General features: G+C 49.0%; 1 pseudogene; it reads right to left on the bottom strand.

Annotated features, from left to right (window-relative positions):
- Nucleotides 1–4,402: 4,402 nt before the first annotated feature.
- On the bottom strand, nt 4,403–9,822 carry LOC123061467 (histone-lysine N-methyltransferase 2D-like; annotated as a pseudogene).
- Nucleotides 9,823–12,507: the final 2,685 nt, after the last annotated feature.

The raw sequence follows: 12,507 nt of genomic DNA, 5'->3' as shown, positions 1-12,507 counted from the left end.
GCGGAGACCTCCAGTGAAGCCCAGGAGGCCCTGCTGCAGCAACCATCTGCCTGAAGCCAGAGGCCGCCCCGAGCGCCGGCCGGCAGTTCACCTACGAAGAAACGGGGGAGCTGGAGCCAGGTGTTGGTCGGATCCGCCGACCACACGACGAACTCCGGCAGCACCTCCGCCGAGCGAAAGCGCAGCCTGCGGGGCCTCGCGGCCACGTCGTGCCTCCCATCGGTAATCGGGCGCTCACCACCGCGCAGGGAACCGCCTTCATGGCCACAGGAGGCCACTACGGGGACCGCGGGGTGCTTGCGAGGGCGGCCCCGGTCGCGCTTGATCGGTGGGGAGTCTGGCCCTGCCGGACGAGCTTTTCCTTTCTCCGCGGCCGAGAATCTCTTCGGCGGAGCCATGGGAATGGCGAGTAGCCAAGAAGAAGAAAAGGAGTAGCAGGAAGGGATACGCTAACGAGGCTCGCACAGTCCTGTACTTATAGCTGGAGAAGGCCAACCGCCGACCACCACGATCGTAGGTAATCCTGACCCATTTCTCTGCATGCAGGGACCTGCCAAGTCGTGCGGTTGCCAAGGCGTCGTGGGGAAGCGCATACGCCCACGACCAACCTGTCGCCACGCGGCGCCCAAGGCCGCAGGCTATTGGGGCCCGCGGCGCTTCGCGCTTGCCCCTTCGCTTCTCTGCTAGGCCCAGCCCGGGCGCGCCTCGGGCCCGGGGGCTACTGTCGGCGTTCTGAGAACGGGGGTCCCCAGACTTGCCTGCCTGCGGCGTGGCACGAGTGGGGGCCCAGTGCGGCCCAGCTTCATCTGCTCAAACTCAAGACCCTCGCGAGGGGCCAAGCCCTGCGGGGCGGACGACGGGAAGCTTCCTTAGGAGCATCCTCATCAGGCAGGCTCGCGAGGAGGCGGAGAGATCAAGGCAGGGGTACCTCGCGAGGAGCCCGTGACGCAAGCCATGACGATCCAGATCAGACGGGCGTCAGGCGGGCACCGGCCTGTGTAGTGTCCTTGTTTCCCCTTCGGTGCAAAGGGAACAAGCACATCCCAAGGCATCGGGCAAAGGTTACCATTCCGGTGCAACGAGACCAAGACCAGCAGAGCGGCAGGACAGAGGTCATCATGGCGCCCAAGACGACGTCATCACCAGTGCTTTTGATAGCCGAAGACCACCTTTGGTCAGGATAACTTGTACTAGATGTTCCCCTTCAAAATGGCCAATTGTTGGCGCCCTTCCCGCTCGCATTTTGGGAAGAGGACCAGGGCCTCTATAAGTAGGACTAGCCACCATAGAGAGAGGGGGATCCGGACCAAGTAGAACATACCACAGCAGCTCTAGAACACCTCTCGCGAGGCCGTTCCTCCCCTGTATTGTTCATCATCAGCCCCTGAGGCAATCCATCACACCACACACTGGAGTAGGGTATTACACCACATCGGTGGCCTGAACCAGTATAAACCTCGTGTCCTCTGTGTGTTCTTCTTTCCAGCCTAGATTCCTTGCGAGCCATAGAGGCGCGAGTCGGTAGGGGGAAGATCTCTGTGCGCACCCGAGAGTTCGAACCTTAAGGGTCTGCCGGAACCCGAAATCCGACACATGTGTCTGGCCAGACGATGATTGATGTCGTCACACTGGGAGGGCCCTAAGAATATCTCTCCATTGTCGGAGGAGCAAATCCCACTCTCGAGCTATCTAGTCCCTTGTCAAACTTTCCAATAAACCCGTAAGGTGTCATTATGATCACCATGTTATAAGTGATGTTTGAGCAACCCCAAAGCCCATCATATGATAAGAAGTGACTACGATACTCTCATGGTCTAAGAAGCAAAATTACATGTTAATACTCTGTGTTATTACAAACAATATTAACTCAACTCATAGCATATAAGATTGGGTCGATTCAATATGATCGTTCTTCTAAAGCCATAATCTCAATGTTGTTTTAGGGCTATCACTACTCTTAATGATATCCTAAAATCCGGAAAACTTAATCACCAACAACACTTGAGCTAGTCTTGGAGGCAAGGCTAGGTACCTTTTATTTAACTGTTTATCATTCCACACGTGCTTATGAGTTTCCCACTAAATCGCATATGCCAGGATCATAGCAGTTATAGCATAGAATAGAAACTCTATAATTATGAATATGAAATACAAATAAAAAACAAATATTATGGCCTCTAGGGCATATTTCCAACAGTAGCACCTTACAATTATAGATATCACTAGGAGTGAATCCATCCACAGATTAGGAGGAGAAAATCTAGCTATCCTAGGCAGTTCATGAGCTACTTGATTATTCTCTCTATTACAATGAGCATAGATAACATGAATAAATCTAAGGCCCTGAAATAAGAGTCAACAAATATGGCACTTGCTAATGAGGAAGAATTGCCATCTTTCAAGGCTGGAGCTACCTCCGCACTATCTGACTTAATCTCAATCTTACTGCATCCAACAGTTCGGGATAGGTTCATTCCACACTTAACAGCAATGGCTTCCACTATAAAAAAAGGGTGTCGCCAATCTCGCCAATATTGTGCAATGTTTTGGCGAGGTCACCGGGCTGCGCACCAACTTTCAGAAGAGCTCCATTGCCCCCATCTGTTGCCAGAACCTGGACCTCGACACCATCCTTCAGGGGCTTCCTACTTCGTGTCCGCTTTTTCAATGAAGTACTTGGGCCTCCCTCTCTCAGTGTGGAAGCTCAAACGCCTTGACTTTCAATACCTTGAAGACAAAGTGGCGGCTAAGTTAGTGCCTTGGGAGGGAGGTATTTCACTGCACCTGGCAGGATGGCGTTGGTCACGTCGATGCTCACTCTAGTGGTGTACACTGCCATGTCCCTTGTCATTCCATCTGGTTCCCTCAACAACATCACCAAAATGGAGAGAGCCTTCCTCTGGTCAGCCGGCTCCAACAAAACAAGGTGTGCCAAATGTAAGGTGGGCTGGGACAAGTCTATCGACCCAAGGATTTAGGACGGTTTGGGGTGCCAAACCTCGATAAATTTAGTGAAGCTCTTCATTTGCGGTAGTTATGGTACGAATGGAAAGAGCCCGGGCGGCTGTGGGTGGGATTGAGTAACCCATGCGATGAGAATGACAAGGCTTTTTTATGCCTCCACTACTATCACCATTGGCAATGGGCTCGCGCCCCTTTCCGAAACTCCCCATGGATGGATGGTTGCAAGCCTAAGGACATCGAGTTGCTAAATTTTTAGGCCTCCAAGAGAAAGAATTGGAAGATAAAGGAGGCTTTACATAATGGCGCCTGGATCAATAAAATCAACATCATGACCATCTTCACCCTGGAGCACCTTTGCCAGTTTGTCACATTGTGGAATGCTCTTCACGGGGTTACCCTTTCCAAGGAGGTGGAGGACGAGACCCTGTGAAAATACATGATGGATGGGACCTACTCTACGTCATCCACCTATAAAGTGCACTTATTGACTATCACCCGCATCAACATGTGCAAGACCGTCTGGAAAGCTTAGGCACCCCTGCAAGTTAAATTTTTTGCTTAGCTTACCATCCGAAATAGGATTTGGACCTCCGTCTGTTTGGAAACCGTGGCCTTCGCCCGCTTTATAAAAGGGAGCATGAATCCGCCGAGCACCTTTTCTTCAAGTGTCGTTACACCTTGAGGCTCCGGACTCTGGTCAAGGAGTGGCTACAACTCATCGACGTTGATACTTTCGGTTGGGCTATTTCGCCGAGCATCCGAGATTGGTGGGTTCAGATGGCTTCCGCCCAAAGGATCCACGGGAGAGCTCTGCCTACTATAACCATGCTAGTTTCTAAGACGATTCGGGATGAGCGTAACTCTCAGGCCCCGCTTGGTTGGTCGTTTTGCAGCCAATTACACGTGGAAAAGATACCTCCGTAACGAAATACCTCCGGAGTACTTGGATTGTCGTTTCCGCATTGTAAATTTTACCCCTGGTTTTACGTTACAGTTGTAATCCGCTGGTAATCCGCCTGTTTCCAAAACACTGCTCCTTCCGTCGTTTTTCCTCGTATCAGCAACCAAAGCAAGCTCCGCAGCCGCCGCCTTTCACCGGAGACACCACTGTCAAACTCAAGGGCCGTCAGCCCGTCGCCTCTTGCAGTCCTGCCACATCGCCGCCGAGCTTCGGGCTGACGCTGCCGCCGCGTCCGTGACGTCGCCGGAGCGCCTTCTCGCACCGCCGCCGGAGCACCTCCGCGCGCCGGCACTGCAGCCGTATCCCGCAGCCGTCGTGGCCCCGCTCCGCCACAAGGAGGGCCGAGGAACACGGGCATGGTGGGGGCGTCTAGTTGGCACCGTCGGCCGCCGGCCTTGCAGTTCATTGTGTTCCCGCCGCCAACGACACAACGCATGGGGACACAACGCATGGGAACACTCCCTGAACCAAGTGAGAAACAAGACGAACCAAGCGCGCTGTAGACTCCCCTTGTATATCCGGTTGTATTTTACTGATCTCCAGTAATTTACAGGGGTAATCAATATACACTTGTAAAACTTTACAGGGAATCCAAGCGGGGCCTCATGTTTTTCGGAACATTGCTGCTCCACCGTTTATCCTCCTACATAACATCAAGAAAGAGGCCACGCGTTGGGCCATCGCGGGCGCAAATTTTTTGGGTGAAATCTTGCCGGGAGAGTAGACCTTGTAATGGTGTTTCCCTGCCTTTGGGCTCTTCTGCTCTTATAACTTTATTCAAACTCCTTAATTAATGAATGGGGCTTTTCTAAAAAAAAATGAATGGGGCAAATCTTTTGCCTCCATTTCGAATAAAGGCATCTATCTTGTTTGACTCCAGGAGAGCAAAATGCCCATGCCAAAAACTGCAAGAATTTCCACACCAGCATTTCAAGTTTTCCTTTTGTTTTTATAGATGGCGTTTGAAGTTTCTTGGGATTACAGTAAACCAGGTATACAGGACCAATATTGATTAACTTCACCTAGACCTGATTAGCCAGCTCTTGTTGGTGAGGTGTAACCTGCTCGACTGATATCCGACGACGAACGTTCCGCTCCTGAAATAAGGAAATTGAAGAGAATGAGTGTACTGCCATTGCTGTAATCCTACAGATAGGAAAGCCTTAACATAATAACGATCACAGAGATCTAGAGCAGAAAAGCATCATATCTACAACAAAGCTATGGTTGATTATAAAAGACAGAGGAAGAGAAAAACTTTTTATATTGGCTGGGATTCAGGGATGGCAGCATGTTTATTAAAGGAGCTGGCACACAGGTGCATGCATAGACAATTGGTGCTATTTTATTTTTCTTCAGTGGCAATAAAATTTTCCTTGCTCGGAAATATAACACAAATAAGCACGTGTGCCAAATAAATTACATGAGTAGTCATAGTTCACTTACTCCAATTTCAGTGACAAAAAGACACAAAGAACATTTAACAGCAGGAGCCCCAAAAGGATACATCAGCAATATCTCACATCGTCCACAGTGTACATTCCCAACTTCATGTGCTGCAACACAAATATAAGGTAAGATACCCTTGGAAGCATAAGAAGGTGCTATGTTTCAACACCCATGCGAGGGTAAGAATGCACATGGATAAAATCATGCTACAAGATTTTTTTTTTGTATAAAATGAAACATTAAGGGCGTCCATGTTTCAAAAGATATTTAATTTAGATATATTTGAGCCGATGGCCATCCAGAACTAGCAGAGTAGCAACTTGGAATCCTCAAATCTCTGTCAAGTGAGCTAGTGTCGATATAGAGGACCCCCATAAAGTTTTAGACCATGATAGAAGAACTGGGGAGAAAAGGGGCAGCCTTAAAACTATTGTATGGGAAATAAAGAATAAGAGACAAGACGTGATGTTCAATGACCAAAGAAAAAGTTGGATCGGTAATACAGAAAATGAGTGAAAATGAAACTGGGGACTTTTACCCTCCCTGGCGGTTTAAAAAAATACAGGAACAAAATGAATGACAAGAAAATGGGGAAAGCAGAGAACTGTTGAACAAAGTAGAAATGGTATGTACCTTCCAATACTAGGTTTATTGTCCCACAGGCAGCACACTGTACATGAACAGCACCTCTAGGATAAGCAATAAGTTCACGGCAGCTTCCACACACCATTTGACCTACTTCTGCACAAAGTTAACATATCGAACATTGTTATGAAGGTTGCCACCCTTGATTTCTATGTAGGTACAGTTGGCTTCTTTAATTCAGAACTGCATGTGGTTTGCTACTATAACAGCCCAGATGAGAAGTTTGTTATCGTTTATGGATATTACGTGTAAGATGAATGCACGTAAATCTGGATTGTGCATGTGTGCAACACAATTTCTTCTGTCTATTGCTGTTCTTAAATATACAATATATTATAACTGGGTTTTCCTTGTTGAATTTGAACATTGTTATCAGATCAGGTACCGAAGGAGGCTAGGCAACCAAACCCCACCATTTCATTGACTTTCAAATGGCAAGGTTACATGTATGTAAACACCCACAACCATGTAACCATTTCGAGTAAATACGATAATAAATTTCAAGAACAGCACTGGAGGCTCATGATAGCAGTCCAAGGGCAAATGCAAGAGAGACTCTCATGCTGGGTGATGGTGGAGGACAACAGGATGAAGATGTAAGGATGCAATGGATGAAGACGCCGATGAAACGGCCTGAAGCAAGATGAGTTTGGTTGGCCTCCTGGAGGAAGCTTTTTGTGCGCACCTGCGTGTGCTTCGAACCTTTTGTTTCTCTCCCCCTTTTGGGTTGAGAATAGGGGCCTTTGGAGTGTCTCTAGAACTGTGTTTGTTTTCGTTAGCGTCTTGTTTTAGTTTGCTATGAACTTGTACCCCCCGCCCCCTCCCTCCCTAGCGGTGCTTGCAGCAGTTTGGCCTCCTTCTGAGAATCATGTTTTCTCTGGGGCCTTTTCGTTTGTTGCCTGTTTTGCGCTGTGGACGCGATGGACCTTGTTTGTTCCATTATCTGATTGATAGTGGAACCCGATCCAATCTGGATCGCATGGAAAAAATTTTTGGAGCTTTTCATCGTGTTCATGTCTTTATATACTAATATCTTAATTGTGCAGCACTCATATCCAATCATTATCACCGCCAAGAACTCCATAGATGACCATTAAATACTCCCTCTGTAAACTAATATAAGAGCGTTTAGATCACTAAAGTAGTGATCTAAACGCTCCTATATTAGTTTACAGAGGGGGTACTAGCTAAGATACACGGTAATTTTGTAATATACATGAAATGCAGCCAAAAAATAATGAAATGGAACATTAGTAACCTTTGTTAACGAAAGGAGGTGGTGGTGGTGGCAGAAGTTCCACCGCATCCAATGAACAAGGTGCGGCCTGAACATTTGGAGAAGATGACTGCTGCCTTAGCTGGGGCAATGACCCCTCTGCTCCATTCTCCAATCGCGGGAGCGATGTAGTTGCACTGTCCATGTTTGTAACCATCGCCTGCAATGCAGGCGGTGGCAGAACTGTTCCCTCTGAGTTAACTGCAACACAATCTGTAGTAGGTACATGCGTCGGGGTGTCCACAACATGTGCCGTAACAGAATTCATCTGTGGCTCTAGCTGTGGCAATGACCCGCCCTCCAACGGTGGTGACAGAATGGGTGATGTGCCCTCTTCAATTGTCCCCAGTACAGGCGCTGGATGACGCACTTGGTCCAATGCCCCTATGACTACCCCAGTGGCAACTACATCTGGGGTCTGAGCTTGAGGAAGAAAAGCAGGATATGGCAAAGGCTGCAAGTTCTCATGCCCTGAAGGCACCATCTCTGGTGAACAAGCAGTACTATTCTCCTTAGGAGATGGCCGCCAGTGCAGTTGTTGTGGTAAATGACCCCTCTGCTCCACTCTCCGGTGATGTCTCCATTTTCACATCAATTGCTTCTAATGCAGGTGATAGCTGAGCTGCTTCCTCCGACACATATTCAGCTATAGTGGTGGTTGAATCGTGTAAGGTGTATGCAGTCTGTGAGAAGACTGGAGAAGGTAGCAGTAGCCGTGATGACTTAAAATTCTCAAACCCTGGAGGTGCCATATCTGGTGAACTGGGCACATCTTGCAAAATAGGAGAAGGTGGCCTTGGCTGTGGCTCTTGCAGCGATCCTTCCACTCCACTCTCTAAAGGAACTGTTAGTGGATGTATGGCATTCATGTCCACATCCATTGCCTCCAATGCAGGTGGTGATCCAGCTGCTTCCTCCAATGTCACGGGCAATGGCATCACAGCAGCATCTGGCATGATATATGCAGTCCCAGACGGAGGCGTGGATGATGGTTGCCATGACAATCTAAAACTCTCAAACCCGGGCGGTGCAATCTCCGGTGAACAAGGACCAGACTCTGCAACTGGAGTAGTTGATCTCAATGATGGCTGTTTCAATAACCCTTCCAACTTGCTCCCCAATGGTGGCAGCAAGTTGCACGCACTGTCTGTCTCGACATCTATTGCCTTCAATGTTGGCACTGGTAACACCGCCTCCTCAGGTGCCACTGCCACTGCCTTGGCGGCAATCACATCGGATGAGGCATATGTGTTTTCATTGGATAGTGGCATGCATGACAACTTGAAATTCTCAAACCCAGGAGGTGGCATATCTGGTGAGCAGGGCTCAGCTTGTGTGATGGGAGAAGGTGATCTCAGCAGTGGCTGCCACAATGGCTCCTCTGCCCCACTCTCCGATGATGGCAGTGGCAGGTTACGTGCAGCAACTGCCTTTGTGTCCATAGTCTCCAATACAGGCAGTGGTTTAGCCACCCCCTCCGGCACAGCCGGATTTAGCAATGAGTGTGCAGTTTTGACTGACAGGTTGGGAGGGGGTAGTGGCGGCCATGAAAATTTAAATTTCTCAAACCCGGGAGGCGCCATGTCCGGCGAACAGGGTTCAGCCTCCGTTGGGGAAGAAAGTGGTATATGCATTGCTACTTCAAATGACCCCTCAGAGTCACTCTTCCATGCTGACGGCGCGCCAGGCTCTTCCGAGGTCACTGCAATTGCATTGGTCTGGGCCGCATCTGGCAAGCCATGTGCAGCTTCAACCTGGGGAGGGCGAGGAGAAGGCGGCTGTGAGTGCTCGAAATTTTCACACCCTGGAAGCACCGTAGGCCAAGGTGGTCGCCGATGCTGTTGTGGCAACAACCCCTCTGGTTCACTCTTCAATGGTAGCGTCGGCGGTGCAGGAGCAGTGGGCCGGTTGGCATCCATCGATTCGAGCGCAGCGGGTAGCCGGCCGGCTTCCTCGGACACCATTGCGGCCGAATCAGCGACTGACCCATCCGACAGGGCGCCTGCGGTCGAAGCTGGAGGGCTAGATGGGGTTGACGGCGACGGAGTTTCCACCACCGAGGCCGCCACGATTTGGTGCGAGGGAGAAGGCGATGCCTCCGTGGTCGCTGCCTCGGGGAAAGCCTCGGCCGCTGGCGGCGGCAAAGGCGAAGCGTGCTGCTCCGGTTTGGTGGCTTCGAGAGCAGGTGAGGCGGAGAGCGAAGGCGGCCTGCCCGCCTCTCGCTTTTTTCCGTCAATATGCACCGGCGCCGACACCGTAGATTCGTAAGCTTCCGGAGACGTCGCGGTGACGCCTGGATGCGGCGGTGGAGTCGACTCGGCGTGATCAGATTGGGCTGGCTCCAGCGGATCTGCGGTGGTAGGTTGGGGGGTTTCTTGGGGAGGTGCTGCGGAAGGGAATAGTGGTGGTGAAATCATCGGCTTGTTCTCCGACGGTGGCCCTATCTCCGGTGAGCTAAGCATAGGCCTCGGCGCCGTCAACGGCGGCGGGCGCTGGGAAGGAGAAAACGCTCAGCCTGGTAGCGACAAGAATGTGTTTCAGTGCTTCTGAGGCTCTCTTTTTTCAGTCGGTAATTCGCTAGGTTGGGCCTTCGCTGCTCGCATCCAAACCTGGCCAGATGGGCCGGCCCGGCATGGCCCGGCACAGCCTGGGCTATACCGGCCAGGCAAGGCACGCCAAGGTTGTGTTGGGCCGGCTCGTGGAGACCTCCTCGTCAGCGCTCTATGCGCCCGATCCCGTTGCTGGCGCCTACACGCACGAGAAATTGGGCCGGCCCATTAAAAAAGCGCAGCATCCTTCGCAACTCGCTCGGAAAAGAAAAGACCGCTCTCCATCGCGCGCAGGTATGTTCGCTCTTTTCTAAAAAAACTAGTAAGCTTGCACGTGCAACGCACGTTTTGACGGATTTACAATCAGACGTGAGAAATCACATGCATAGAAAAACAATTTGATAGCAGTAAGAATACTACAAATCAACATATAATATGAATGAGCTTTAAGAAATGCTATAACTTACAATTATATGCATCAAGCAACAACACAAGTAATTATCTCAGTATTCATGATAAGCTTATGCGGTTCTCATGGATGTTGTCTTCAGCTTCATTCTTGATGTACTCATGGAAGTGCACCAAAAATTGTGTTTTGAGAATCAACATCCATGCTCTGTATTTGGCACTATACATACTAAGATAGTTTTGATCAAAGGAGTCAGCAAGCATCATGACCATCATCGTGCACAGAATTATACATGGCCAAGACATATTAGTGTAATAAATCTGCCATGTTAACTTATTGACATGTCCTAGGTGCTTATAAATAATAATTATGTGACCCAATAAGCTCGCCTCTGCCACTCTTCGGATTACATAAGGCTCAGCCACTAAGAACTACAATTTCAGGAAAGAGTGTAACTACTTGCAATCTAGAAGCAACAGCAAATATATTAGATATTGTTGCTTGCATATTATTTCTTGTCCATGGTCATGTACATGAAAGGGTTTCTAGCACACGCTTTATCGCATCCACTGAACTATGTCCTGGACTTGGTCTATATATTAAATCATTTCAACTTCTGGATATTGTCATAGAACCTATCTCAAGAATACAATGTACAATGTTTCTAATTGCAAAAAATCCACGTGTGTGTTAATGATTCCAAAAATGGAACCTAACAATATCACAAATACTTATTTCCATCTCTGCAAAAGAAACTTTCGGGAATATATATGAATCAATGAGCATAGTCCTATATCAGAATTTACAAAAATCTCTTCAAAGAAATGGTAATGACTAATTTACAACAGTGTTCTGGAGTTTTAAATACAACCACTTGGGGCAATTCATTGGACAAGTTGCACATGTTCATAGAGATGAACGCAAGGAAGCATTGAAGTCCCACGGAGGAAGATGGCCGTGCAACTGCTCGACCGATGAATAATTCAGGACTGAGTTGTGACAATCATTTACAGCCTCCACCTCAACAGAAACAATAAGTTAATTACATGCATACCTTGAGCCAAGTATAAAAATCACGGGAAGCATCACGTGTCCAGAGTTAGGGAACGGCGAGTGGACCAACTGGGTGAACTTACCACTGGTGCCATGCTTTGCCAGTCGGTCTCACATCCTCGGAACGGTGATCGACAAGAAGTGGATGCAGGTGACCCCGCAGGTGATGCCATCCTGCAGAAGCTTTTCCCGGAGTTGCGAAATTGTTGCACCCAATCTCAAGTTCTCAACACAGCAACACGCAATAAAATTTTAAATTTAGCAACTTGTATATATCAGGTGTCCGTCGTGATTGACCCCAAGAATCAGCCGAAGAGGAGGTGGAGCTGCGGGGAGGTCTGCACCCGGGTAGTGCAACGGCGCTCGGACTGGCACATGTGCCCGTGGCGCAGCGGGGAGCAGGCAGGCGAGGCCCCGGTTGGCGCAGCGGCGCTCGGACCATCGCTTGCGCGCCGGCGTGGGTGGCGGCAATGCAGGGATCCGTGAGGGCACGTACCGTTAGCGGAGGAGCCGACGCGGCGGCCGATAGTGGCGGAGGAACGGGGACGACGGGGCGTTGGCGGCGGCCGGGCGCGTGAGTCGCATCGGGGCCAAGCAGATCGGCCTGCGGCAGCAGAAGGAGAAGGCGAGAACTGGGACGCGTGGTTAATTTTGGTTAGCGCTAATTTTATGGTGGGATTCGGTGGAAAGTTAGCGCTAATTGGGGGTAGAATCACGTGGTTGCCAAATGAATCTTCCATCCCTTCGATGGCAGGCAGAGTTTTCGTCCGCTCCTCAAAATTGCTAAACGTACTTCTGCTGAGATTTGATTGTTATCTTAACGGTTAGATCTAAATGAATGAGGTGATCGTGAGGCTCTAATTGTTCTGGTTTGTTGTGTGTACGTTAAACGGAGTGCGCTTAGGAAAGATAATGTTTGCTTGTTTAATAGTAATATAGAAAAAAAGGTACGTTCGCTCTCGATCGAACTCCCGCAAAAAAGTTTTTCTTTGTGAAATCCCTATAAAAAGAATATCAATTTTGAAGAAAATCACAAAAATGAAAATAGTTCATTGATTTTGAAAGAAAAGATCATCGATCTGAAAAAGAGTTCATTGATTTTAAAAAAAAGTTCATCGATTTTGAAAAAGTTCACCGAGTTTGAAAAAAGTTCATCGAGTTTAAAAAAAAGTTCATCAAATTGAAAAATAGTTCATCGATT

Source organism: Triticum aestivum, chromosome 3A, assembly GCF_018294505.1.
Source record: "Triticum aestivum cultivar Chinese Spring chromosome 3A, IWGSC CS RefSeq v2.1, whole genome shotgun sequence".
NCBI lineage: Eukaryota > Viridiplantae > Streptophyta > Magnoliopsida > Poales > Poaceae > Triticum > Triticum aestivum.
This window is presented reverse-complemented; position numbering and strand designations above follow the sequence as displayed.